This window comes from Rhinolophus sinicus, chromosome 16, assembly GCF_057876585.1.
Source record: "Rhinolophus sinicus isolate RSI-liver-muscle chromosome 16, RSI-T2T, whole genome shotgun sequence".
In the NCBI taxonomy this organism is placed as follows: Eukaryota; Metazoa; Chordata; class Mammalia; order Chiroptera; family Rhinolophidae; genus Rhinolophus; species Rhinolophus sinicus.
Window position 1 is genome coordinate 135,847,535 of NC_142516.1, and position 27,565 is coordinate 135,875,099.

Genomic DNA, 27,565 nt, shown 5'->3' on the forward strand with positions numbered 1-27,565 from the left:
AGGGTAAAGGCCATCTGGAACTAGAATGGCATCTACAGGGCATTGACCATGTTGAGGAGGTGGTGCCAATAGTCTAGATGGGGGTGGGTGGGCATTCTACCACTGGAAGAGTAATGCTGGGCACTGGAAGGAAAACCACAGTATTTTTAGCCCACAATTAACCACACCATCTCTCACTGAAATAGAAGAAGATTCTTGCATTCCATGGGGTGGCTGCACAGCCTCCAGATCCAAGGTATTTAACTGTTTTCTTCAAATGATTTCCTAGACCTAGGATTGGGTGGAGGCTCCTTCTTAGGCCTAGACTCAGTATATGGTCCATTAATAACAATGAAAGATATCTCTGGTCAGCACATCATTGAAAGGAAGCAGATATCCGTCTAGAAGGATCCAAAGACCCTTCTAGGCTTGGAGGTTTCCCTGTGGAAAGATTTATATTTTCATTATTATTCAGTTCTAAGTAGTTTTTATTCATGAATTATTTCAAAGTTTATTGGTTAATATCCAAACACCTGGGGATTTTTCCAGTTTTCTGTTATTGATTTCTGGATTAATTTTACTGTGATTAGTGAATCCACTCAATGTAATTTCAGTCTTGTTGAGACATGCTTTCTGGTCCAGCATGTAGTGAATTCTTATAAACATTCTATTTACTCTTAAAAATTATGCATATTCTACAGTTAGGTATAGTGTTAAAAAGTGTTAATAGTATTATTCAATCTAACAAATGTTTCAGACCAACTTTATGCTGCTTATAATAGACACTTCTTAAATATATATAGAGATTAAAAGTAAAAGGACAGAAAATTGATTTTTTTCCTGTTTGTTCTATTAACTCCTGAGAGAGGTGTTAAACTCTCATTATGATTATGGATTATTGCTTAAGATTATTTCTCCCTTTAGTTCCTTCACTTTTTGCTTTATATGTTTCTAAGCCATATTATTACATGCATCCACAATACAGAAGTGTTATATTAGTTTGATGGCAGTGCTTTTGCCCTCAGAGTCTACTTTGATTAATATAGTTCTTATAACTTTCCTTTGGCTCATGTTTGCATGGTATATCATTTTTAAAAATCCTATTACTCTCAAACATTTTGTATCCTTAATTTAAAGCATGTCTCTTAAAAACAGCAAAATTAAATTTTATTGTGTATCTAGTTTGTCAGTCTGTCTTTTAATCAGATCATTTAGTCTGTTTGTCTTCAGTGAAACCTACTGAGTTTCAATCTACCATCTTACTGTCTGATTTCTCTTTGTCCCACCTATTCCTATTCATTTCTCTCTCCTTTCTTGCCTTACTTTCATTTAAATATTTTAAAACTTTTTCATTTTTTTCTTTTTTTCTATTGGCTTGTTAGTTATATATTTTTTTAGTATTTTTTTTTCTGTCTTAGGAAGGGTAGAAAATTCATGTTTGACTTATTAAAGACTAATACAAATTAGTACTTTTACCATTTTCTGAACAATACAAGAACCTTAGAATACTTTAGTTCTACTTACACCCCTCCCAAACCTATATGCTACTATTTCCATGTATGTTGAATACCTCCAAGAACATAGATAATAGTAAAATATAGTGAAATCAATAAGAAGTGATAAATCTTGAACCTTTAATATTTTTATTTTTAAATTTTAAATATTTATTCAATTATAAGTTTATGTAATTTATTTTTAATAGTGGTTGTATTTAACAACCAGCTTGCAAAATTCCTAAACATTTAATAATTATCTCTTGTGGGCCAATATGAGCTAGCTTAAGTACACCACTGACTGGGCTCATGTCTTAGTGTGGTAGCCAAGTATAATAAAGATAATCCTTGGAATTACAAACCTCTCAACATCCAAACATGGATATTTATGATCCTTAAACAATAAAACCACCATGTTTTGTCAAGTTCAACAAACGGTGGCACACTTTTACTGAAGACCTAGATGAAGGCATTGAGAATGAGTTTGTAAATGTGCACCAGTGAAGTACCTGGATGGTGGAAATGTTACTTAACGGTGTGCTACTGCGTATTTCTTCCAAACAATGTTCAGTGGTGGTCATGTTGTAGCTTGAAATTGGGCATGTTGGACTACTTAATTCATGGGGGTATTGACTATATATCAGGGCATAATTTATTGTTTTGATGTCTAGATCTAAGAAAATAATCAAGATAATTGCCAACTGAACTTAACAGTATCTCCTGTCTGTAGCATTATATCATGAATAGCACAAAAAACTGTGAAAATATTCTTCTAATATTCAAAAACAATTATCTGATTTAGCAAAAAAAATCACTCTTACCATTGATAAATGAGTGATGTGTTGTTTTACTCTTAATGTAAAATAAAATATCAGCATTCATGTTGGAACTACTCTCGTTGGTCAATTGCAACCATAGGTTTTCTACAGATGAGAAATGCAAAAATTAATGAATGAATCAGCTATATGGAAATCATGATAAAGAGTAGTGTATATTTTATTTTTACTTGTAAATTATATACTAATACTCTATATCCATAAAATTTATAATGAACTATGTATAAGATAGAGATATCCATGCAATATTTTTCCTGGAGAGCTAGTTGTTAAACACTGGTCGGCACACCACTGATCCAACGCCTCCAAAACTGCAGTAAAAAGCACTGTTATTGTAGCTACCAACTTCCTTAAGAATCCTAGGATGAAAGTTAACAGATGTTTCTGACTTAAATACAGCAATTGCTTCCTTATACGTTTCTTTTATACAATACGGTTTTCCTGGAACCTGGACTAGTTGTCCCCTTATTATCTCTGTCAAAACTACCAAGACCTCAAGGTTTTCATAATATTTTTACAGTTTTTTAACATAGTATTAAGTTTTCTGCTTATTCAAAATACAAAATAGATAATTCCTCTCCTTTTGCCTAAAAGATTTGTGTTCCTGTGTCATCATCTTTTAAGCTTTAATTCCCAGAGTTCTTCTGAAAGATTTGGGGTGTGGGAGCATCTCACTGTCCCCATGGGAAGACTTTTTTTTGTGACCCTACTTGAAAGTGAGAAGGAGCATCTGACAATAACTTTAAGTCCATTGCTACCTACCGGGGTGTTGACGCTCTTTCTTGCTCAATTCCCAGAACTCAGGATATCTTAACAATAAAATCTAATATTTTAAATTAAAAAAAAAAAAAAATTCTTTTCCCGCCTAGGAAATCCTCTGTACTGTGTAATAATGGTGACCATTTAATGAGTGCTCATTGTATCAGATGCTGCATTTTGCACTTTCAACTTCCTGAATAACCTCCTTAGCTAGTTTTCATCATTATCCTCATTTTAGAAATGAAAAAACTGAGATTTAAAATGGAAACGTCCAACGTTTCAAGTGGACAGACAGAGACTGGAACCCAAGTTCATCTGGTGCCATAACCACTATATTATTCTGTGACTTGTCCACAGGTCTGTGCTGTTTCTCCTTTGTTTCTCAAGTAACCTAACTGACCTCCGCTTCCCCTTTTGATGGTCAGAATTTAGTCAGTATCCCTTGAAATTTAAAGTCTGAGGTCGCAGCCATTGTGTTATTGTGACATGAATGTGTGAACGATTCAAAAATGTTTTTTGAAAAAGAAGAAACTTGAACCTGTGAATAAACTCTTCCCTTTTCCTTACCCCACGTGAACACGATCACCATGCCTAGACTGCATGCCTAGCTAGTTCTTAAACCTGTCCCTTGTCTGGCACCAGCTGTCCTTGATGCAGGTCCCCAGTCCTCAGTTGGTAACTGGAGCCTCCTGATTGGTTCTACCCCTTGGGTCTTCACCTCTCCAGCCCAGCCTCACCATGACCCAACAATGAGCATTTGAAAACAAAAATAGGACCATTTCGGTTTCTCACATAAATTTCTTTAGTGGCTCCGTTGCCTTTAGGACGTGATTCCTTTACTTAGTGGAGGTCTCCAGCCTCCTCTATTGCCTCACCTGCTTCCACTTTCCCATAGGCATCTGAAATTCCAGCCATGGACTCTTTGCGGGTCCCACACTCTGCCATCCTTTCTTATGTCTGTGCTTTTCCATGGGTCCCCCTGCCCAGAATGCTCTTTTCCTATCTCCTATTTCTTCCCTCATCTGCACTCCCATCTGTCTTTCAGGTATGAGTCTGATTAGCCTCATCTGATTAGATGCTCTTTCCCTCTGCTCCCATAGCACCCTGTGCATGCCTTCTCATACTCCATGGCTTTTCTGAGCTGTATAGATGTGGGGGAACAGATCATCTGTGAGCTTCCTGAGGGCAGGGACTGTAGCCCCATCATAGGACTTGACACTTTGGAGGCACTCCATACACTCCTGTTGGATGAATGAGAGCTGACGGATTTGCCTGTTGAATCATCTGCCCTCCACTCCATTACAATTTTGCCTTTCTTTTCTCCTCTGAGGTAAAATGTTGTGTGGAAGAAAATGGACGTTTGTGATAACTACATTATGTAAATCCAGCAGAAAGGAAAATTTGAAGAGATTACAGATGCAGCTGTGCTAGGAAAAAGTGCTAGCTGAGAACTTGGGCCGGTCAGTTCACCTCTCTGGACTGTGGTTTCTAGTAGAATGGGAAGTTGGATGCCATGATTGCTAAGGTTCTTTCAGTTCTATAAATACCAACTTTACAGTCACACTTGATAACCCTTTGTATTATAATTTATTTTTGTTATATATTGTGCAAAGAGATAGAATTTACCAAAAGATCTGGGATCTGATTATTTTCTAATCATGATAGCTAGTACAAATTTCATTTGAAGCATATAGGAATAAAGTGACATTTATTGAGTCTTTCTTTTAAAAGCTTATCTAGTCTTCCTTCAAATTGTTAAACAAATGACATGTTAACATAAATCAGTAGACTTTTATTTTAAGATACCCTAACATGTCAAAATATATACATCAAAATGAATGCAAAGTAATTCAATGAAGATACTTTGGGAGACTGCCTTCACTTAAAATATTTTTGGAACTTTTTGTTCAGAATTATTCTCAAGCACTTGTGCATTCTTTTTCCTAACATTGGCAAATCTGTGTCTTCGTAGGACAGATTTTGAACAAAGTGGGTGATTGAACTGTATTATTGTTTTGTTTATTAGTTTACTTACTCTGCCTAGGAAAGTAATATATACTCATTTGGAAAGCACAGAATAAAAAAGGAAATTAGCACAGTCTATATTCCAGTGAAACATTAACCAGTCCTTGGAAGAAAACACTAAAAATGATAGGGTTTTAGAGCCTGAAGGTGATAGAAGGTTTAGAGGGCTAGTCCAATACAAAAAAATCTTTTCTCCGACTCCTTCATCAGTGCCTTGGGATGGAGTTTGTCTATCAGGAAGTCTGGATGCCTGAATTCATTTAAGGAAGCCAAGTCCCCTCATCCTATCTTTTCATTTATCTTGGACTTCAGGTCCCTTTTTCCCCCCTCCTCATAGGGGAAAGTAGAAACTAAAGATGTCCCTTAATTTAACTGGAGTATTATTTTGGTATATATTTTTTTAATTTAAAAAATATCTCACATGTATATTTTATTTAAGACAAATTGAAGTCCTCCTGTGTATGCTTCTTTTACTTAGTATTACATGAGTACATTGCCATTCATTAAACATTTTTTAAAACATGACTTTTAATCGTTACATGTTATTCCATCATATGTATCCATACTGTATTGACCATTTCCCTATAGTCTTTTTAATGTAGCATATGGATGTAGCTATTTGGTTCTACCCTCAGTGATAAAAATATTACAATTAAAATATATTTGTCAGTTTGAAAAGTTAAACTGGTTTTTTCAAAGTGGAATTTTTATTATTAGTGAAGTTGAAATTTTTCACGTATTCTCTGTCTACTTAAATGTTCTTTTGCCTCAGATTATGCTTTGTTTCATAGAAATATTGCCACCCAAACTTTCTTTTCATTTGTGTTTTCTGGATACATTTTGCCCTTCCTTTATTTTAGATTTGTGAGTCTTTTGGTTTTAGGCCTGTCTTATAAACAGCTTATAATTGGATGTTGAGAATCTATGTCTTTGTTGGGGATGTTTAATCCATTCACATTTATTGTTATATTTGACAGATTCCGTAATCAAAATCACAGACTTGGTGATTTTGTTATATGAATTCTTATTTTTGCTTTTTTTCCCCCTAGTGATTTAAAAGAAACACATCTAGTTTTTATTCTGTTATTGCTAATTTTGTGGTTTTTAAAACTAAAATTGGTTTGTCTGTTTGACTCAAATTAGCTCTGAAAGTTCATCTAAAAGGAGGCGTTCAAAAGAAGTCCTGAGCAAGGGAGCATTATTGGAATAACTATCTTTCCTCCCAAGTAGACTACGCTGAAGGGCAAAACTCATTGAATTTCAGGCGTTGATACTTTAATGTAAAAAAAAGTAGTGTTTTACAGTATGGTCAGCTTAATGAGCCTTTCTCCACTAATTTGATCCTTTGATTACTTCAAGACTAACTTAAAATAAAGATAATAATAAAAAACTCTTTATGTAGGCCCCCTTTCTCTGGTATGCACTCTGCCTTCTTTGTTATCCTTTACTATGTCTTTCATGTAAAGGGTGGAGGGCAACATGGTGAGGGCAGCGTGGTATGGCAGAAACAGCTCTGAATTGTTAGATCCTGGATAAGTCACTTTCTTTCTGGGCTTCAGTTCCACACCTGGAAGTGTAAGAGATTGGAACACCTACTCTCTGAGGTCACTTCTAGTTTTGGCTTTTAATAATTAAACAGTTTATTTAGCACTATTTGCATAGCTTCAGTACAAGGCCCTACATAGAGTGAGAAGCACAAAACCACTCTATGTTAGAAAAGGAAAGGAAAGGAAAGACCTAAGCTAATAAAAGATTCTGTATCTTGATCCATGTGGTGGTTACATCATGTATAGTACGTAAAAATTCATTGGGTTATACTTTTAAGATGAGGGTACTTTAACCACTTTATCGGTGTATTTTATACCTCAATACATAAGAATTAAAAAAAAGAAAGGGAAGAAAATAAAAACTGTCAAGATGTTTAAAGGTTGTGATTATGAGGCAGGATGATGTAATGGAGAATCCACAGGAAGTAAATAGTGAGTTTGAATCCTGACAACATCACATATTAGCCTTGGAATCTTGTGCACATTGTTTAACCTTTGAGACTCAGTTTCCTTAGTGAAAATAAATTTGTAGATTTATGAGTCAGTCAGGGGTATTGAATGAGTTATAAGGCACATAAAGCACCCGACATGTAGTAGGTGATCAATACATATTTTTCAAAAAGGGCAGTAAGAGAATATAAAACAAACATATGACAGATTCAAAGAACTATAAGACTTTACATCATTCTTTTGAAATCACTCTAAAATAGATAAAAACCCAAAAAGCCCAGTGTTAGAGACTATGAAGAAAAAGCGAGGTTCATATTTTTCTGGTGACATTGGTAATACCTCTTTTGGAGAGCCACCTGGCAATTTATAATAAAAATTACCCAGCTGATTATGGTCTTTAAACTGTTCATCTCATTTTTCAAATTGCAGCCTGAGGAAATAGCTCAAAAAGGAAAAACAAATGTATTTATTCAAAAATACTTGACTGGATTATAATAACGTATGGAAACAACTAGCTGAAAGATCACTAATTAAACCATTTAACAAAACAATGGAATATCACTCCATTTAAAATGACAGATATATGGACTAAGTAGATATATGGAGAATTTGGGCAAAAAAGTAGAAAATAGTGTGCACATAGTGAACACAACCACGTAAAAACTATGTTTGTGCAATGATGAAGGCTGGACGTGATTTTTGTAAATCTTTGATTTTATGTGGGAAAAGGTTGATCTGTATCTTAATTTTTGGTTTATTATACAGTAGTCCCTACTTATCTGCGGGGATACTTTCCAAGGCCTTGAGTGCATGCCTAAAACCGTGGATACTACTGAACGCTATATATATATTGTTTTTTTCCTATGCGTACGAGGTGTAACAATTAAGTTCGTGAACTTGTTGCAATGATGTTGCTAACATTTTTTGATATGAGAGGCATTATTCATTATGAATTTGTACCAACTGGACAAACACAGTTAACCAAGTTGACTATTTGGAAGTGTTTAAAAGGCTGCATGAAAAAGTTAGATGACCTGAACTTTTCACCAACAATTCATGGCTCTTGCATCACAACAATGCATCAGCTTGCATGACGCTGTCTGTGAGGGAGTTTTTAGCCAGTAAACAAATAATTGTATTGGAACACCCTCCCTACTCACCTGATCTGGCCCCCAATGTCTTCTTTCTTTACCCGAAGATAAAGGAAATATTGAAAGGAAGACATTTTGATGGCATTCAGGACATCAAGGGTAATATGATAACAACTCTGATGGCCATTCCAGAAAAAGAGTTCCAAAATTGCTTTGAAGGGCGAACTAGGCACTGGTGTTGGTTCATGGCTTCCCGAGGGGAGTGCTTTGAAAATGACTGTAGTGATATTCAGCAATGAGGTATGTAGCACTTTTTCTAGGATTCGTGAACTTAATTGTCCAACTATGCATACCTATGATAAAATTTAATTTATAAATGAGGCACGGTAAGAGATTAGCAACAATAACTCATAATAAAACAGAACAGTTATAACAATATACTGTAATAAAAGTTATGTGAATAGCTTTGGGGCCATTATTAAGTAAAATAAAGGTTACTTGAACACAAGCACTGCGATACCATGACATTTGACCTGATAACTGAGATGGCAAAGAGTGACCAAGGGGGCTGGGGAGCATATACAGTGTGGAGATGCTGGACAAAAGGGATGTTCATGTCCTGGGTGGGATGGAGCAGGACAGTTTGAGATTTCATCATACTACTCAGAATGGCCCACAATTTATAAATTGTTTATTTCTGGAATTTTCCATTTAGTATTTTCAGACTGAGGTTGACTGACTGTGGGAAACTGACACTGAGGAAAGTGAAATCTCAGATAAGGGGAAACTACTGTAGTATAATGATTGCTAAATCAGTCAATAAAAAAAAAGTAAAAAGAAAGTATGTTCTGAGATAGAACAGGGTATCTATGGAATAATGTATAAAATACAGAATAAAAATTGTAGAGCAGATATATAGATAGAGTTATAGAAAAATAGACATTATATTCTTTATGTATATTTTTAAGAGTTTGCCTCAGCAATGTATTGTGGAAGTAGTTATCACACTTGAGAAATGCTTATCCCAGAAATAATTAAGTTAGCTAAAACCCCAAAATATGAAGATGAAAATTCATGAGAGAAGTTGTACTTAAAGATATCAAGTTCCCTGTCAGCTACATTTTTTTTTTTTCCAGCTGCTTTTTCTTCTTTTCTTTTGTGATAAAAGAGAATGTTTTATAGATGCGGAAATGGTTTCCAATTGCCTTACTTAGTTGCTCTTTTTTTTATGTCTCCCCAAAGGGTCACAAAATCTATCATTTAAAAAGAGAAAATGATGTGTTTTTCGTACAAAGAGAGAATAGCCACTTTAGAGAACCAATAGGAATGGAAATAAATGGAGTCTGTCACCTATCGCCACAACATACTAAATACTTTGGATCACCTCAAGTCAGAAGCTTCACAGGGAAAACAGAATGAGCTTCTTGCTGGGTAGGGGGTATATTCTTTTCATCACCTGAAAGCCCAAACCTCCTCTGTAGTGTTTTTGAAGTGAAAAAGATTTTCAGCGTGCCTGAGAGAACATGGCGACTCCTGGTTAAAGACTTTCCTTCTTTGCCTTGGGTCTTCCTTTAGGGTTGGCCTTTGGGAACTGAGTACTCTTTGGGAAATAATGAAGGAATTTGCTAGGTGTGGGAGGCATCCTGGTATTTCAGGGGATGGAGGAAGCTTTGTATCTGAAATGTGTTTGGTATCATGGAAAATTTTTGACCCAAGTTACAAAATGTAAGGAGTACTCCCCAAAAGTAGACTGGCAGAATCACAGAGCTTGAAGGAGTCTTAGAATTTGAATAATCTAAACCCTTAATTTTACCAAAGAGGACACAGACTCAGGAGAAATGGCTAGCCCAAGTTGACAGTTACGGGCAAAACCAAGTCTGTTGGTTTTGGGCCATTATTTTTCCCTCTCCACCTTGCTGCAGTTCCCCCTACCTTCCACCATCACTTCATTACTGACCTTTTCTGCTGCTACCGTGCAAAAGCTTAGACTTCAGGCTTAGAAATGTAGCTGTTTGATGCACAGTTTCTTTAAGCCGTCAGAAATGCGAGTCAGCAAACCACGATCAACAGCATCGTTCCAGGATCCCGTTTGTCTAGCAGAGGGAGTGAAATTTCATTTCAGGAGCTTGGCCTGGGTTCATATCCCAAACCCACCACTGGGATGGTGGATGATATTAAGCAAGTTATTTAATGGCTTTGAATTTCGATATCATCATCTGTAAAATGGAGGATCATAGTAGTACCCATCTCTTAGGTTTTTTAGGTGAGGATTAAATGGGATAATCCATTAGCTTGGGGCCTACTTCATAGTAAATCCTCAATAAATGTTAGCTATTGTTGTTACTACTCTGAGAGTAGTTGGAACTATTTATGTCAAAAATCTTAAGGAAACAGAAAAAAATATTTTTGGTAAGAGAGAGATAGGTATTGTCTAGGCATAGCCCTTGGGTGCTCAGATAGACTTTTCTGGGACTGTAAAACCTCCTGAACTTCCAAAAATCAGAAATCTTTCTTCAGTAGTCTAGTGTAGCTTATTGTTTCTGTAGCTTTTCATCCAACGAGTATCTTAATTACTCCCAAATTTTAACTGCTCTTTATTTAAAGTTTTTCCCGATTTTTGTCTCTGTACTCAATCATTTTTATAGTTTTACTGAGGTATAACTGATATATAATAAACTTAGTATACAATTTGATTAGTTTTGCTATACACATGAAACCATCACGAAAATCAATATAATGAACATATATATATCACCAGGAAATTTTTCATGTGCCCTTTGTAATCCTGCCATCCTACCCCTTTTGGTCCCTTCTGACCCCTCCCAACTCTCCATCCCCATTCCTAGGCAAACACTGATCTGTTGAAATTTTATATAAATGGAATCATACAGTATGTTTCCTATTTGTCTGGCTTTTTTCACTCAGCATAATTATCATCCATGTTGATATGTGTACAAACAGTTCATTTCTTTTTATTGCCTAATATTCCAATAAGTTTTTCTTTGTTCCCTCTTTACCCTATCTTGCTTAACTGGAGTGAAAACAAATTTTAAATGTTTAAAAATATTTATTGATGAAATATGTTTCCTATTTTTTTCCCCATTTTATTGTTATTCAGTAGACATAGTAAATAGCATACAGCAATTGTAGGTTACTTGAGAATAACTCCCATTTACATTCTGTAAGCATATTTTTTAAATGGTGTCTATAAGCAGTATTACTATTTATTTGAATGTTGAGAATAAAATGTTCTCTTGTCTCCTTGGCTCTCAGTATAAAGAAAGCATCCTTCCATTGGCTTAACCCAATGAGTTAACTTAATAAATTCAATAATATAAATATTTACACATAATTTTCATTTCATGGTGAAATATTTATTCTGTTAATGTTACAGTCTTTTTTGAAAATGTGGACAGTATGTTCTCAATTTCCTCTCAGCTGGAGCATAACATGAAATAAACTAAAAAATTGATACAACAAAAGTAATGCATTTGCAAGATAATGAGAGAGCATTTGGGAGGCAAGTCCATTTTTGTAATGACTTTTTGCCAACATCAGAGTACCTCTCAACTGTTGACATTCTTGCATCTGGGAAGGAAGAAGATGAAAATTCCCATTCAAAATGTCCGTTCAAGTTTGGTGAAAGATTTAATTTCTTCATCTATCACAATGTCACCAGCCCTATGAATACTATAGATCAAGCCTCAGTGCCAGAAGTGTGGAGACTTGGCAGTGTAGAGAGTAGCATTTAGCCAGAGGGAATCATAAAGCCAGAGAAAACAAATGTTACCCATTCTGCATCTGAAAGTTGTGTTCTGGGCAGTTATCCTGAGTGCACTCTGCCTGCGAAGCTTGGGAATACAGGAATTTAAAAACTGAGCCCGTAATTGAGATGTATATACTGACCTTAAAAATTCTACAAGGATTCTAATAACAGATAGATTTTTATGGAGAACAGTAAAAAGTTAAGTGCAGTTTCTGCACTGGAAGGTAACTTGGAGATGATCAGGTCCACATTTCTATGTTGCAGTGACTTTCCCAAGGTCAAACAATAAGTCACTGGCAGAACTGGGACTAGACCTGGAATTTATAAACCACATACTCATGCCCTCTCCATGTTGCTACTTCTGTTCTGTTGGAGCTGATCTGTTAGTGTGCAGGGTGTTGAAATGCATGATTTGTTCTTGTTGAGCTGCTTCATGTAAGGGTCCCTGTTGCCTGGGACATTGTATCCTTGATGAGCTATTCTTCTTGAGCATTGTGTCTTCTTTGGGTGAGTTTACTTTACTGAATGGAGAATTGTGCTTACCTGACTCTACCAGCCAGCTATGTGTCAGAAAGGCCAGAACTAGAGGTAACACTTGCTTTATGTACAAACCCATGGTTTTGATTGTCAAATTACCTGTTATCAACTACTTGGTAAAATCTTTCTCAGGAAGGCCATAACTTTAATTCTTACAAGAGCTTGTATGTGTTTAACTTTCCTTTCCCTAGTTTTACCATCTAAGTCTAAATGTTATCTTGCATATTTATCATTTGTCTGTGCAGCGTGTTCCCATCTGTAACATATCTTCTTATACACAGGAATTCTCAGTGGGGGTGGGGAAGCAACAGATAAAGATCAACCTCTTTCACTGAAATCACTGATTTAGTCCAATCAACCCCTTTATTTTTCAGATTTGGAAACAGAAACTCAAAAATTATAGACTTGTCTAAAGTCTTGTAGTAATGCAGTTAAGATGATGTCTTAGTCAGCTCAGGCTGCTATAAAAAACACCATAGACAGGGTGGCTTATCAACAACAGAAATCCATTTCTCACAGTTCTGGAGACTGAAAGTCCAAGATCATGGTGTCAGCATGGTCAGGTTCTGGTGAGGGCCCTCTTCTGGGTTGTGGACAGCTGACTTCTCTTTGTATCCTCACATGGTAAAAAAAAGAGCCATCTAGCTTTCTGGCCTCTTTTTATAAGGGCACTAATCCCACTCATGAGGACTCCACCATCATGACCTAATTACCCCACCGCCCAAACTTACCACCTCCAGACACCATCACATTGGGTTTAGAGTTTCAACATATGAATTTTGAGGGGACACAATCAGTCCATAACAGACGAAAACCCAGTCTCTAGTTCTGCACACAATTAAGTTGAACAGATCTCCCTGAAACACTGTTCATGTCTCATTGGCATCTGTGATGATATCTAACATGTGTTGAGCAGCTGCAATATCTAAGAGGGGCAGGTTTGGCCCAGAAGAATTTATTGGAACAGGGTGTCTCATAAAATGAACAATTGCATGTGAGGGAAACTGTGACACTGCAGACTGTGTGCTGGAACATAGCTCTCTTTTATGGAGGTACATCAACCATATGTCTGCATCTTAACCGATTTATGAGAAAGATTGTGTTATTGGTCTTACAACTAATGGCAAAAAGAGAATTTAGTTTCTTTCCAAGAGACTAGATATAACTCTGATCCTCTCCAATCCAAATTAGACTCTTTCTTTATGTTCTAGCAGCACATTATTTGTAGCTCTAGTTAGCAAGTGAGTCATTTCATTCTTCATCATGTTAGTGATTCCATGTTGATAATGTGAAAATGGCTCAAACAGGGACCTCACAATCATCCTCTGCCTGGGTTGGGAGGCACTTGCTAAATCTTTGGAGTATAAGGAAAATAAAGAGGTTGCAAAAAAAAAAAAAAAAAAAAAAAAAAAAAAAAAAATATATATATATATATATATATATATATATAAATTTTAAGGAAAAAACTGTATCAAAATTGTAATACAATGAATGACACTAGCACTCATTTGATGAACGCCATCTTTTGAGTGAACCTCATACTACACATTGCTACCATAATTCAATTCAACTTCGAAAAGTAATATACAGATAACATCTCTTAAAATGTGTACATTTTTTGGCAACCCTGATATTACGTAATACTTTTTAATATGATAATAAACCCATACATTTTAAAAGAGACTTCAAATAATTTAGCAATAAAATTTTGTTCATAGTCTTGGTAGTTCTGCTAATAGTATCTGAGATTATCCCCATTTATCAGAGTGAGAAATTGAAGTGAAGAAAATAATAGTGACCTTCACAGGAAGGATTACGAATAAGAAAGAGAAATCTTTTTAGTCTGCTTCCGTACACACAAGACCAGGAAACAGATATCCTGTTTTTCATTTCACGGAATAACAGAGAACAACATTTTGGGGGAAGAACTCATGACTTTGAAAAGTCAGCTGTACCCTAAAACATACTATTTTCAGTAAAATTATTAAATGGGGAAGGAATGTGGTCAAGAATATAGTAACATGAGATATGGAATGTGGAGCATCCAAGGGCACTTTCTTTTCTGAAACATATTCTTGAAAAAGATAGTTCTAAAAGTTGGTTGCATCGTTCCTGACCCTATCCCTGGTCTGCCTCCCAGTGCTATAACAGAGAGGGCTCTATTGATTTATACAAATAAAAACATTACCATCAAGATTTAAAAAGGTATACATTATTATCCGCAAAAAAAACTCACTAGGCATCTTTTGTTGGCAGACACATATCTAGTCTCTTGTTGCTTTTCGTTTGTTATTTTAGGCACACTGATGATGAAAAGGCTTTTTAGCCTTCCCTTCTTATTTTTCACATTTCAGGAATCAATGCATCATATAGTCTACATCAGGGGTGTCCAAACTTTTTTCAACGTTTTTCACCAAGGGCCATATGCGGTAAAATACACAAACAGCCGGGCCACTCACTCGAGGTGAAGTACGTATTGCCTCACCTGGTTTATTTAAGTAAACTAAATATGTTTTTGGAATTTTCTATGGGCCAATAAAAAATGGCCCGCGGGCCGCAGTTTGCACACCCCTGGTCTAGATGGACTAAAGATTTAAGGATTTACATTTGTGAAGGTGAGGAAGCCTTGCAACTTAAGGCGCATGAATGGGTATTGTCACACTATTGGACCAGTTGTGTTTTTGAAGTTCCTTGGAAATGAAAATACTGGGAACTTTCACTTATTACTTGTACATTAAATAGAATGGGTTCCTAGATTGTTAAAATATTATTGATCTCAGTATCCTGATTTTCAACTGCTCTTTTCGAAAGTTGATTTTTAGTAGTCTTCTTTTAGCACAATAAAAATCTGACAATAAAAATTGTAGCTGCTAAGGAGACAAAGGAGTACTGCTAATTGTAGTATGTCAAATTCTTATTATTGTGGGTGGGGTGGGGCAGGCTTCCCAACCTTTAGAATCTCAACTGGGATATTTCCAAAACCCAAGTATATGATTTTCCACGAACGCTCTCCCAGACACTCTCATGCACATCTTGCTTTCTCTTGCCCACTTGTTACCATAACTAAAACCCTTGTTACCATAACTAAAACGCGTGAAGCCACCACAGAAGCTCCTCCAATAGTCCTCAGTTTCTATGCCAAACAATCGAGAACACACTGAGCATCAATCAGATGACAGGAGAGGGGACCTCAGACCTGGATACAAGTATTTAGACTGAGGAATATCATTGAGAATTATTTTCTAGGTTGGGCAAAGCAAAGTACTGTATCTGCTTCATGTACCTGGAGTTTCTTTCCTAGATTTAGCTTTTATTTTTAGCACATTCTTATTGCCTTATTTCTTTGATACTCAGGAAGATTTGTCCAAGAATGTGTTTTGTCATTGTGATTTCTTACGAAGCATGAAGGATTCAGAAGAGTGGGGAGGGTCTATGTTAGTGTTTGCTCCAATGACAGCCTTTGGATGCTGATGGCATCACTGCCAGGTTACCACTTTACTGCAGCTGTTCCTGCTTCTGCTAGAGAAGTACACACGAGGACTAGTACTTGCAGATAAGGCACTGTTGCATAATAGAAAAAGCAAAGGCTTGCTTTCCTTTTCCTTTTTAGAGCTTCACTTTTGAAGTCAGAAATATCCTGGCTTTACCATGTACTAGTTGGGGAGGTTTCTTAACACCTTTGAACCTCATTTTCCTCACCCGTAAAATGGGAATATTAGTGCACATATCTATAGCAGTGTCATGAGGATTAAATGGGTTCATATGAAATGCAGCTAGCACAGCATATGGCATGTTGTGGGTGTGCAGTTGAGCTTCCTTCCCTTTCTGCTAATGGGAGATGTGTCCAGTTGAACACACCCACTTCTCCTTAGCATACCTGTGGTTCACATTTGGTGATTTTCCATGATGCTAATTCCCCTTCCACAGTGATCTTGAAGGGAGTCTTGTCAGTGCTTCTGCCTTCCTGTCTCTTTCCTTTTCCATTACTAGCTTCAAATGACTACCTTCTTGGGGAACATGATGTTTGTAACTGCTAAGGAGACAATGTACTTCCCAGAGCCAAGTATCAGAGTTTTAATGAGTTCTTTACCAGGAAAAGAGGGAGGTGCTGAGCCATCCTATGGCTCTTAACCTGCAATTTGGCATTGCTAGGACCAGACACTTAAAGGCTGGATGAATGTGGATTACTGTGTGTTGATGAAAAAACTGAACATTTCTCTTCAAGTTGCTGAAGAGAGAAGAACAAATTAGATTATTAATGACCATGTAGAGGTATGAACTGACAGTCTACTTAGTTTCATTATTAAAACAAGTGTGGTTTTCAATGATGTAGATTTCCCTCCTTTTTATTTAGATCGCAAAGAATATTCATTAAGGATATCAGTAAAGACTACATCAGAGATTTAGCCTCAAAAAACTGCCCCCTGCATGCTAAAAGACAAAGGAAAAAATTGGAGTGGTGGAGAATGAGAATGTGAGATTGGAAGCCAAATTATAAACTCATTTCAACTCATGGCCTGCAGGCTCTAGAGTAACATTATTTGTTGTCAAGGATGGAAAACAACTCACATTCGGGTCCAAGTGATTATTCCACTTTGGCATTGCTGCCTTTCTGCCAACTGCAATTCCATTTAGACATAGATTAATTAGCCAGGCAGAGACGGAAGTGCGTGGTGAGAGCAAAGCCAAAAGAAGCAGGGCTGCAGCCCCAACTTGCAGTAGAGGGCAGGCCGTGGAGGCTGAGAGAATCGATTGGCCCAACACACTTTCACATTAAACTCACAGTAAAGTGGTAATAACAGTGTGGATAAAAATGGACTCTAAACTTCCATAGTAATACACCTCACACTTCAACTGACTGTAATATCAATGCCTCTAAGCAAACCTTTAAATTGAGGTGGAGGAAAACACAAAAAACGGGGCAGGTCTTCCTTAGTCACCAGCAGGCTTTTCCCCATAGAGAAAGGGGGCTGGTGGTCACAGACCTGAGCAGCTTATGTCTTTCCTTTGGCCGTGTGTCACCATTCTGCACCTTTTTTGTTCCTGCATGTAAAGCAGGAACAATCACATTGTTTATTTTTTGCTATTACTTGAATGATAAAGACAGATGAGATAAAATCATGAAAACTCTTGGGAAAGACAACTCTGCATTAATTAATTGAAGGTAGCATTATTAACATTTATTTAACAGGAGGGATTTGTCCCTTTCCAGGATATTTTCCTTGTCTTTGCTTCCAGCCTCTTGTGCTTGCACCTCTTTTCCATCTGCTTTTATCTTCTTTGACACATCTGTGTCTTCCAGTGGAATTCCTTCAAGGTAGGGATGGTGTGGGGCGCGTGGCTGAACACTGCCTGTCTCACTCTGCTGGGAAGACCGCGAGGGGACGCGCGGCCGGGGCAGGCGGGGCAGGGGCGGCTGTCCCGTGGGGGCCCGGCGTGCACGCCCACCCTGCTGCGAGCTCGCGCTCCTCACCCGCCTGCGGCTGCGGGGGCAGCAGTGGCCGCGCTCGGGACCAGGCGGGGCGGGGCAGCTCTGCGGGTCGGACGCGCATCCCGGGGACCTGGGCTTTCCTGCCAGCCTCCAACCCTTTTGAAATGTGTGGACCCTTTCCTTCCCTCCGGGAGAACTTCCAGAAGGATTTGCTATTTTAAAACATTTCATTCCATAGAACCATTTAAAAAAAAAAAAAAAAAAAAAAGGAAAGTGGTGGCGCCGAGCACAGTCCATTCAGAGGGGGGCAGCACTTTTAGTCTTGACCCCAACCTGGCAGCCCAGTGGCTTCAGTGCTGCTCCAGCCCAGAAACCCAGCAGAGAGTTAGGACGCAGCGTGTGGGCAGTAGGCACGTTTCTTTCTTGCGAGGTTTGCTTTTTCTTTTCTTCTTCTTTTCGGTTCTTTATCAAGTGAATGTGACTGCTTTGCTTTAACATGCACTTCTACATGGCTTTTACCATTTTTTTTTTTAAAACCTTGATTATGTTTTATTTTAAAGAAATATTTTGTATTTTACCCATTAAAATCAGTAGGGGAAAATACCATTCTGCGTTTTGGGGCAATACTTTGTATGAATTGTATTTTATATCCTAAATGATTAAAAATGTTATAATTTTGTAATATCACCTACATTTAAGACATGGAACTTCATCGGGGCTACCTCCTATTTTTATTTTATTTTATTGTATTTTATTTTTATATTTTAGATTCCTTTCCATTTCAAGGAGAGAAGCCAAGGTATTTTTACCCAGAGGAGGAATGATGTAGTTGCATCCATAACCTTCTTTTCTGATACTTCCAGGTAAGTGAGCCTGTTAAGCATAAATTACTCATGAAACAAACCTTTGTTTGGTCACAATTGTATTTAATATTCTGGCTGTGTCTGAAATGTGTTAAGTTTCATTTTACTTTAAATAGTTTGATTAATAACAAATTATTTTTTAAAGATAGGAATACTTTTTCAAAGTAATACAATTACTTGATCGCCTTGAATCCTTTTATTCACTTTGTAAAACCTATAATCTACATTTAACTTGACCAACTTCTTCAGAATTTATCTCCTCTCAAAGTGGAAATGACTTAAACCAATAATGTCGTTAGAGAAATGACATGTTTCTTTTAAAAATCTGTTTACATGAATTGGAGCATTTGTTCTCTTTTTGGAAGTTGTGACAGAACATTAAGTTTCTCAAATATTTGGCCCGAAATCAGATGGGCACCATAATTTTTACCATTCTACAAAATAATTATTTTAATAAAATAATTAATTATTTTAAAATAAAATAATTATTAATAAGAAATTGAAGGATGATCTTGCTTTCTAACTTATAACATCTTAGGGGTATATTTTCTAAAATGCTTGGAAAATAGTACCCCAATGGATCATATGGTAGTTTTATTCTGGGAACAAATGTAAATCTCTGGAACATTGTTTTAGTTCTGCTCTTGTAACCAGTAATTTTTAGTTTCTCTGCAATAAGATATTTTATTACATCTGGTAAGACTAAACTTAAAAAGAAAACAAACCTTAGGGACATCATTAATGTTGAAATGCAACAGTATGAAATGGAAAGTTATATATATGGTTTCTATCTTCAGCAGAGTGAATCTTTTTTAGTTTTCTTTAAAAATTAGTCAACACACATAAAAATGAAAATAGGTAAGCTGTGTTTAGCACATGCATACCTTCGAGAAACTCCCTTCACCCTTCCTCTTCATTTAACGTATTTCTATAGAGATTTTGTATTTTTTTTGTTTGTTTTTCCTTTTGTTGTACTGATTAAGATAAAAGAGTGGAAGTCCAAACATTTGATTTTGTATTAATGAACTATTTTGTACTAAAACAGTAGAATATGAGGAGTTTAAAAGGGATTGCATCTTAGTTACTAAGAATAGAAAAATAAAAACAATCTCGGCCAAAAGTTAATACAAACAAAAATAACCAAAGAATGATTCTTCACAAATTCTTTAGTGAGTAGAAAATCAAGTGGCTAAGAGGTCTGAGAGATTCAGAGCCAACTTGGGGGCCATAGGGAATTGTTCTAATATTGGGTCTTGTGATGTTTACTGTTTTTGTGAATGCTTTGGATGATGTAGAGGGGAACAGTGTCATTAGAGCACCATGTAGACCATGATTTTTAAACCCTTGAGATGACAGTAAGAAGAGCCAAAGTAAACTTTACAAAGTAGAGAAGCAATCAAAAGCTGACTGAGGTCGTCTGGGGCAAATGCAAAGTTATAGGATGTTCATGCTCTAATAGGAAGCTATTAGAGGAGCAAGACGGGGGGAACTTTTGGGTGGCAGGAGGGTAGAGCTGTCCAGCCCAAGCTGTGGGTCCTTGTGCAGAGACGCATGTCGCCAGGAAGCCGAGGCTCCACCTTGGCAGTACTAGCTTGGGAAAGCCGGTTTTCCAAGAATTGCCCCTTACTGCCTGAGTTCCCTACAGACTCAGAGTGTGGACCATCAGCAGTGGATCTTCACCAGACCTGCAAGAAACAAATGTGTAAATTGGGACAAGAGAAACAGGGTTGTTTTATCCTCTGGTAGGCAGAAAATCCACACCAGTGCACGGTGGTCATGGAATCCAAACAAGGAAAGATTTGATTGATTCAAATAGTTGACAGCATTAGGCCATAGAAGGTTTGCAATAGAGTGTCCTCCATACGTCCTTCATAGAGCCTGTTCCACCATGGTTCCTTCTTTGCGAATTGCTGCTCTCCATATTTTGACCCTCACTCTGTGCCCTGTTGATGCATCCCCTGTCTCTCCCTACCCTGAGATGTATCCCCATTTCCATACACCCTTAATTCCTTTCTTCCTGTCAAGGAGAAACAGCTGCTGGTGCCCATGAAGCACTGAAGAAAGGAATGAATGGGTGAGTGAGTGAATGGAAAGTGAATAAAGGGATGTCCTCAACCTGAGGGTGCCTTGCCTTATTCTTCTGGCCCCTGCCACGTCCTTCCGTACCGGCACATGTCATGATCATTACTGTTTGCATGATGGTCTCCTGGACTCATCCCTAAGCATGATGTAGAGCTCTTTGTTCTCGTTTTGGTGGTCTGATTAGTTCCTTGTGTAGTTTCTGGGGAATAGAAACTTTATTTGCAGACAATAACCTTGTAGGTCTTTGCAGTTCTATGAGCCCATGAAGGACGACTACCAGATAACAAACAATGGTAGCTGATTCAGCTGATTTTTTGGGATGAAGGGGGTATTATAAGCAAATACTAACATAAAACTATAATGTGGTAACTTGGCAAGTTGCTCATATTTGAAAACCCAGAGAATTGAGTGGATCAGTTTGTATTTTATAAAGTGCCTTCTTTTGGACATGTTTTAGCTTTTTAAAAACATTTCCATGCAATGGAATGAGATGTGACATAAGGGACTGTAAGCTTTTAATGAGTGTCAGCTTTTGCTGCTCGAATTTTAATTTATACTCCTGAGCCACAGTTTGTTTTCCACAGATGAAAGTAGCACATCCAACAGCCCGGAGAGTAACACTGGCACCAGAATGGGTATCCAGTGATGCATACCTTCCAGTGGGTTTTCATTTCTTCCTATTAATTGACACTTCATTAAGCCTTGTTTTTTTGTCTCTTCTATTCTGTTTTGGTGCTCTGCTTATTGAAATTCCCTTTCTGTCAAGTTAGTTTCTCACCTGCGAGCCCATGCTTCACCCTGTCACCTCCTCATCTTGTTCTGCTGACCTCTGTCTGCAGTACCTTCCTCCTCTGTCCCCTCCTGACTCTGTTCTTTCTCTAGGACTCAGCTCTGGAAAGGCTTTCCAGAGCCCCGGCCTAGAGGAAGGCTGGACCATTTTGCCCCCTAATTTTTCCCTATTGTTTACAGTGTTTACCTGTTAGAAGTCTGTCCTTTAGTCATCATTGCCCTCAAAGGAGGCACTGTCTCTGCATTTTCAGCATCTGGCATGTTTGTTCATATTCATATAGACAAACAAATGTTTGAATAAATTTCTGGTATCCGAAAACTCTCATCAGAAACTAGCAATGTCAGTGTTTTAATTTGCTGAGCCCTTCACCATGTACTTATCTTTCCTCTACCTTCTTTCTTTTTAACCTTTGTATTTTCTGTGCTACCATGGAGGTGAGGGAGTTGAACCCAGGTGGTCTGATTCCAGTACCAGTGCCTGCTTAGTTAAATAAACTGTTTAAAAACTAAGTCAAGGAAGGTTGGAAGCAACCGAAGTGTGCATTGATAGATGAATGGATAAACAAAATATGGAATATGCATACAGTGGAATAGTATTCAACCTTGAACAAGGAGAGAATTCTGGCACATGCTACAACATGGAAGAACCCTGCCCGGGGCTGAGAGGTGGGGAGGATGGAGTGTTGTTTAATTGGTATAGAGTTCCAAATTTGCAAGATGAAAAATTTCTGGAGACTGGTTACAAAATAATGTGAATATATTTAACACCAATGAACTGTATACTTAAAAATTGTTAAGATGGTAAATTTTATGTTATGTGTGTTTTACCATAATTACAAATAACAAAGAGTAAGTCAAAGACCTTGCTTTAAAAAAGGTAATTAATCCTTTCAAAACTGAAAAAGAAAAAAATCAAAAGGAATTTCTTTGATTTTGGGATGTTTCCTTCCTTGAGCTTTTTCATTGGCTCAGATTTTTAAATCACTTTTTATTTGAAAATGTATTAAGTAAAAAAACAAACAAACTGTATTTACATTGGTAAGATCTTTGGAATTTAATTTTAGGCCTTGTTATTCCTTTTCTTATTGTTGCTTAAATTTGCTGTTAAAATCTGATTGAAAATTACCCACTTCCTCACCTGTTTGTCGTCAACAAAGATAATAGGATCTTATTACTCATCCAGAAATACTTGTATGACACTTAAAAATTTATTTTTATGATTAAGAGCAGAAATGTTTGCTCTGTCACAGGCAGAGGGCATGACAAACTCCAGGGTTTGATTTGATTACTCATAAGGAGCAGCTACTTCAGTCATTTCTTTTTTTTTTTTCATCACACTAATGGACCTTTCATGTGGAAAATCATGACTCTAAAACTGTAAATTACACTCTGGTGCTTGAAAGAGCACAATTTCAAAATATTCAGCTGACACTTAGGAAGAAGTTCTTTTCACTCAAAGGTTCTGATCTACTGCGTAATATCTTTCCTGAAGAATTTAAAGCAAAACTTGAATCCCATCAGCCTAGGGACATGTTTGCTAAGAAGGGAAGGCAAGGTCTGATGGAGTTGTGTGTAAGGGTTTGAGGGAAAAGTGAGCGTGAAAATTAGAGATGGAGGGTGGGCAAAAGAAAGAATGCTAACCTTCTGGAAACTTCCAGTTCAATCGTTACTCAGATTTTACAGTATTACAAACATGATCGTAAGGTCAAGGCCACCAGAAAAAAACAAAATTCATCTCTACTACTGGGAACTAATCCAAGTTGGTACTTCAATTTTTTTCCTGAAGTTCTTTAGAAATACGTGGTAATTAGAAATATTGGTTAATGTTTACACTTAAGTATTTTAATAAAGAGTTGCATAGTTTCAACTCAATAAACATATATTGTGACTTACTATGTGTTAGGCTTTAAATGCACTTTGTGGTTACCAAATATGCCAATTCTTAGGTTGGAATACAGTCTTGGGTGAAGGTGTCAGTCATCTGCAGGGAAATGAGAAAAAAACGGTGATGTTTTCTAAGAGTTAATACTTACTTTAAAGGAATAACCTTTACTTTGAGGTTTTGGCCTTTTTTCTTATGTATTAAAATTTAAAATATATATCTGTTCTTTCAGAATATAATGATAGTTAATATTTAAAATTCTATTGGTTGGCAAATTAAAATGTTGAATATTATTTAATAGGATTCTTGGTTGCAAGGAACACAAATCAACTAGGCCAACTTAAACAGGAAAGGAATCTATTAGAAGAATTTCCCACAGAAATGATAGGAGAACCCAAAATCTCATATACAGTATAATAAAAACTTGCAGCCAGGGTTACTTGTATCATTAAATGTGTTTCCTAAGTTTACAAAATATTTGAATAGTCAATTTTGTCCCAAATTCGTGGGATATATGCCAAGGAATAGAGGTCTTGATGGGTGAGGGTGGGGGTGGGAATGTGCGGGGAAGGATTAAATTAAAGTTGACTACCATCATGTGCTTTATAATATTTGACTTCTGTGATGATTTATTGCAACAAAGCGAAATAAAACGCTTATAGCCTTGGAAAATTGTCCTAATTTGAGTCATGACCTAAAGTTGGAACGAAGACTGTAGCTGTGTGCAGATTAGTTGATTATATGTGGGCTGGTTGTGTTGTTATATGTGGGCTGGTTGTGTTGTTTTTACATTATATGATCACCTAACTCTTCTTCCCCTGAAGTCCTTGTTGTGTGTTTCGGTTTCAGTGTTATTGTGCATCTCACTGTAATTTGATATACGACATCTTCATTCTTATTTTTAATACATAGAAAGCCAGATTATGAATATCAGGTGTGACTTGATTTCTTTCTAGCCTTTGACAATTTGACCACGATTCTTGAAACTCTCACTTCCTTTGGCTTGTATAATGTGACAATAAGCTCTTCTAGTTTTTCTCCCCTACTTCTCTGGATGTTCCTGCATAATCCCCTTTCCTATCACTTACATATTGATATTCCCTTAGCATTCTATACTTTCTGTTCTCTCATTCTGTATCATCTGTGTAGTTTTTCCAGTCTAAATTGCAAACTTTCATCTGTACTGCTGACTTCCAAATTCGTTCCCCCAGCTCACATTACTGTCCTTGTCGCAAACTCCTGGCCATCTCTCCTCATATCCCACCAGCACCCTCCACTCATTATGTTCCCAGCTAAGCTCTTACCTCAGTCACCAGCCCAATCCTCCTTCTTCTACCCAGTTACCTGAGCCAGAAATCCAGAGGGCACCCCTGACTTCCTTGCTTTCATTCCCCACGCTTACGTGATCTGTCGCCAAGTGCCATCATTCTGCCTACCCCTTCTTCTCAAATTTGTCCACCTCTTTTCTTCTCCATCATCTGGGATTGGAGTTCGCTCAGGCCCTTATTGTTCGCTCTTCACTTGGACTCCTGCTGTGTTCTCCTTAACTTGTTTCCCTGCCTTCACTGCCCTCCACCCTGCCATCCCAGTGGCCTTTCTAAGTGCATCTTTGCTCGGAATCGACGCGTGGCATCTCCGCACCTCCAGGGTCATTCGGACTCCAGTGTGCCAACTATGCTGAACCTCATGTGACTTCCTAGCATGACCCTCTCTCGCCGGGTCCAGGGCCTTTGCTCTTTCCTCTCCCTGGGATGTCCTTCCAAGCTCATTGACTGGGCCAGGTCCTACTCATTCTCTAAGAGTTGGCTTAGGTGGTGCTGCTTCCTGGCCCCCTTACCCCTGGGCTGACTTTCTGGGTTAACTTCTCCATTTATGGCACTCACTAAATGGTGTTATTGCCATTTGATTTTCTTACCTTTCTTTCCTATTAACTAGCCTGTGATTTCTTGAGGGTCCTGGACCCTACGGGACTACTATACATCCTCGGTGCCTAGCACAATGCCTGGCACGGAGTAGATGCTCAACAAATGTTTACTGAATAAAAGATTAGTGAGTGAATATGATTGAGTAGTGAATAGAACCTCCTGCTGTTGTGATAAGGAAGGTGGTAAAATGTATGGTGAAGGATCTGAGCCTTCAAAAAGTATCTTTCTACTTAGCTCTTTTGCTAGTCTACACCTTCCCCCTCAAGGAAGGTCTCTTAATTTATTCCTGAATAAAATCATGGGAGAAAGTTGAGACCAAAAAGTATAAGAATGAAAAAAAATTATTCACTTTGAGGAAGAGTCAAAAGTGCATCAGAAAAATAACTTCTTGGTTATCCTATTTACCACACTTCTCATTTCCAGCTACCAATTGTCTCATTTTGGTTTGGGGAACAAAAACAAAAATACATGGCCACCAGTGTGGTAACTTGCAGTCTACACCTTGGTATCTTCCTAAGATTATTCAGGTAGTTTAATTCCCTTTAGAAGCAAACTAAAGGTATTATCTAGGCATGCCCTCTCTGCTGAATTTCTTCTTTAATTTAGGGGCACACTTGGTTATGACTATGGCCCTTCTCCCTTCTTGTTATTGGGTGGTTTGGTGTTGGGGGTCATTGTTTGACTGTTTCTAGAGCAGAGGCACTTTAGCTTCACAGGGGCTCTAGAATCAGGATTGGAACTTCAGTGTCATTAGCAATGTGAGTGGGTACAGGTTATGTAACCCCTCTGCCCTCCACTTTCTGCATCTGAAAAATGGAATGAATGGTATCTTTTAGAGTTGTTGTAAGGATTGAGATGAATCTTTGTGAAGGACCAGGCCCATAGTAGGTATGCAATCAATACTGGTCTCAATATAAACTAACATGATATAAACTTTTACATTATTCTAAAATGGAAAATAAGAATCTCTGATCACGGCCCTCTCCCTTTGCCTTTCCCAGCTTACATAATTGAAAGAATTCAATTGTTCGTTGGTTACTTAGTTAATTCAACAAATGGTGGCTGGGATAGTCACCATAAGCCAGCCATTGCGAGGTGCTGGAGATTCAAGGAGGAGAGTGGCCGTCCTTGTCTGTAAGGAGCCCATAGCGTGGTCCTTGAGCCACTGTAGCTGAGTCTTCTGGGACACTTGGGAACAATCCAGATCTTTCCCATATTTGAATCCTCCAGAAAGGTGGCAGTAGCCATACAACTTGGGGAGCTGAAGTTCTGCTGGTCCTGACCCTTCCCCAGGGGCCACTGCAGCTGTTGCGGCCACGGTGACTGCTCAAGGAGGAGGCCCAGGAGCTGATCTCTTTTTCCAAATATCTGCTCTTTGAAAAAGAAACTTTCCTATTCCCGCCCTATTTTGGAGCTTGACCAAGATGTTTAGGTCAGAGGTTTAATTTTCTCAGTTCATGATGCCATTAGTGCCTCATTAATTTTTCCAACACCCCTTGACTAAAAGAAATGGCCAACAGTTTTTTTTTTCATTTGGTAGTTAGGTCCACTAGCTTATGTCCTAATAACTGAGCAGTTGTTTAAAGAAAAAAATTTCAGTAAATTGAAAGAAAAATAGTTTTATCTCATTCTTAACCACAATTACTTAATAATGGGGTGTGTTGTAGGGCACTGCACAGCTCCTAAACCTTAAGAATCGGATTAGACACCACCACTTCATTTTCTGTAGCAGTTGCTTTTTATCACAGTAACTGCTGCAAATGTAGTTTCGCAAAGATGTGATACCATCAAAAGGAATGTAGCTCGAGCTATCGTTGAAATGTGACTACCTTGAGCTAGCAGTTTGCATGATACCCAACAGATGTATAATAGCACTGTGCTTTGCTTGAAAATTTAAAATATTCTGAAACACCACAGTGAACTCCCTTTGGTGCACTGAGGTACCTCGGTGCACAGTTTGGGAACCATCGATTTAGGGATAAGAATCTTTGTGAAGATGTTTATAATCCTTCTGTAGCCTTCAGCCACCCAAATATATGCCCTAAGGGCAAGATCGTGGTTAAAGAACTGTAAGGAGCCAGATTGCAATTTCAGCACACATGGACAGGAG

The 27,565-nt window shown here is 37.6% G+C and overlaps 1 protein-coding gene across 9 annotated transcripts in view; it reads left to right on the forward strand.

Annotated features, from left to right (window-relative positions):
- Positions 1–27,565, forward strand: part of CSGALNACT1 (chondroitin sulfate N-acetylgalactosaminyltransferase 1) — a 299,127-nt gene that overhangs the window by 124,713 nt on the left and 146,849 nt on the right. For 6 of the 9 annotated variants that reach the window (XM_019742117.3, XM_074329587.2, XM_074329583.2 and 3 more), the window contains exon 2: positions 18,683–18,777. The gene's annotated coding sequence lies outside the window, so the exon portion shown is untranslated. Of the gene's footprint in view, positions 1–17,988; positions 18,345–18,682; positions 18,778–27,565 lie in introns of those variants that run through there. The other 3 variants (XM_019742119.3, XM_019742116.3, XM_074329584.2) reach the window with 2 other exon arrangements.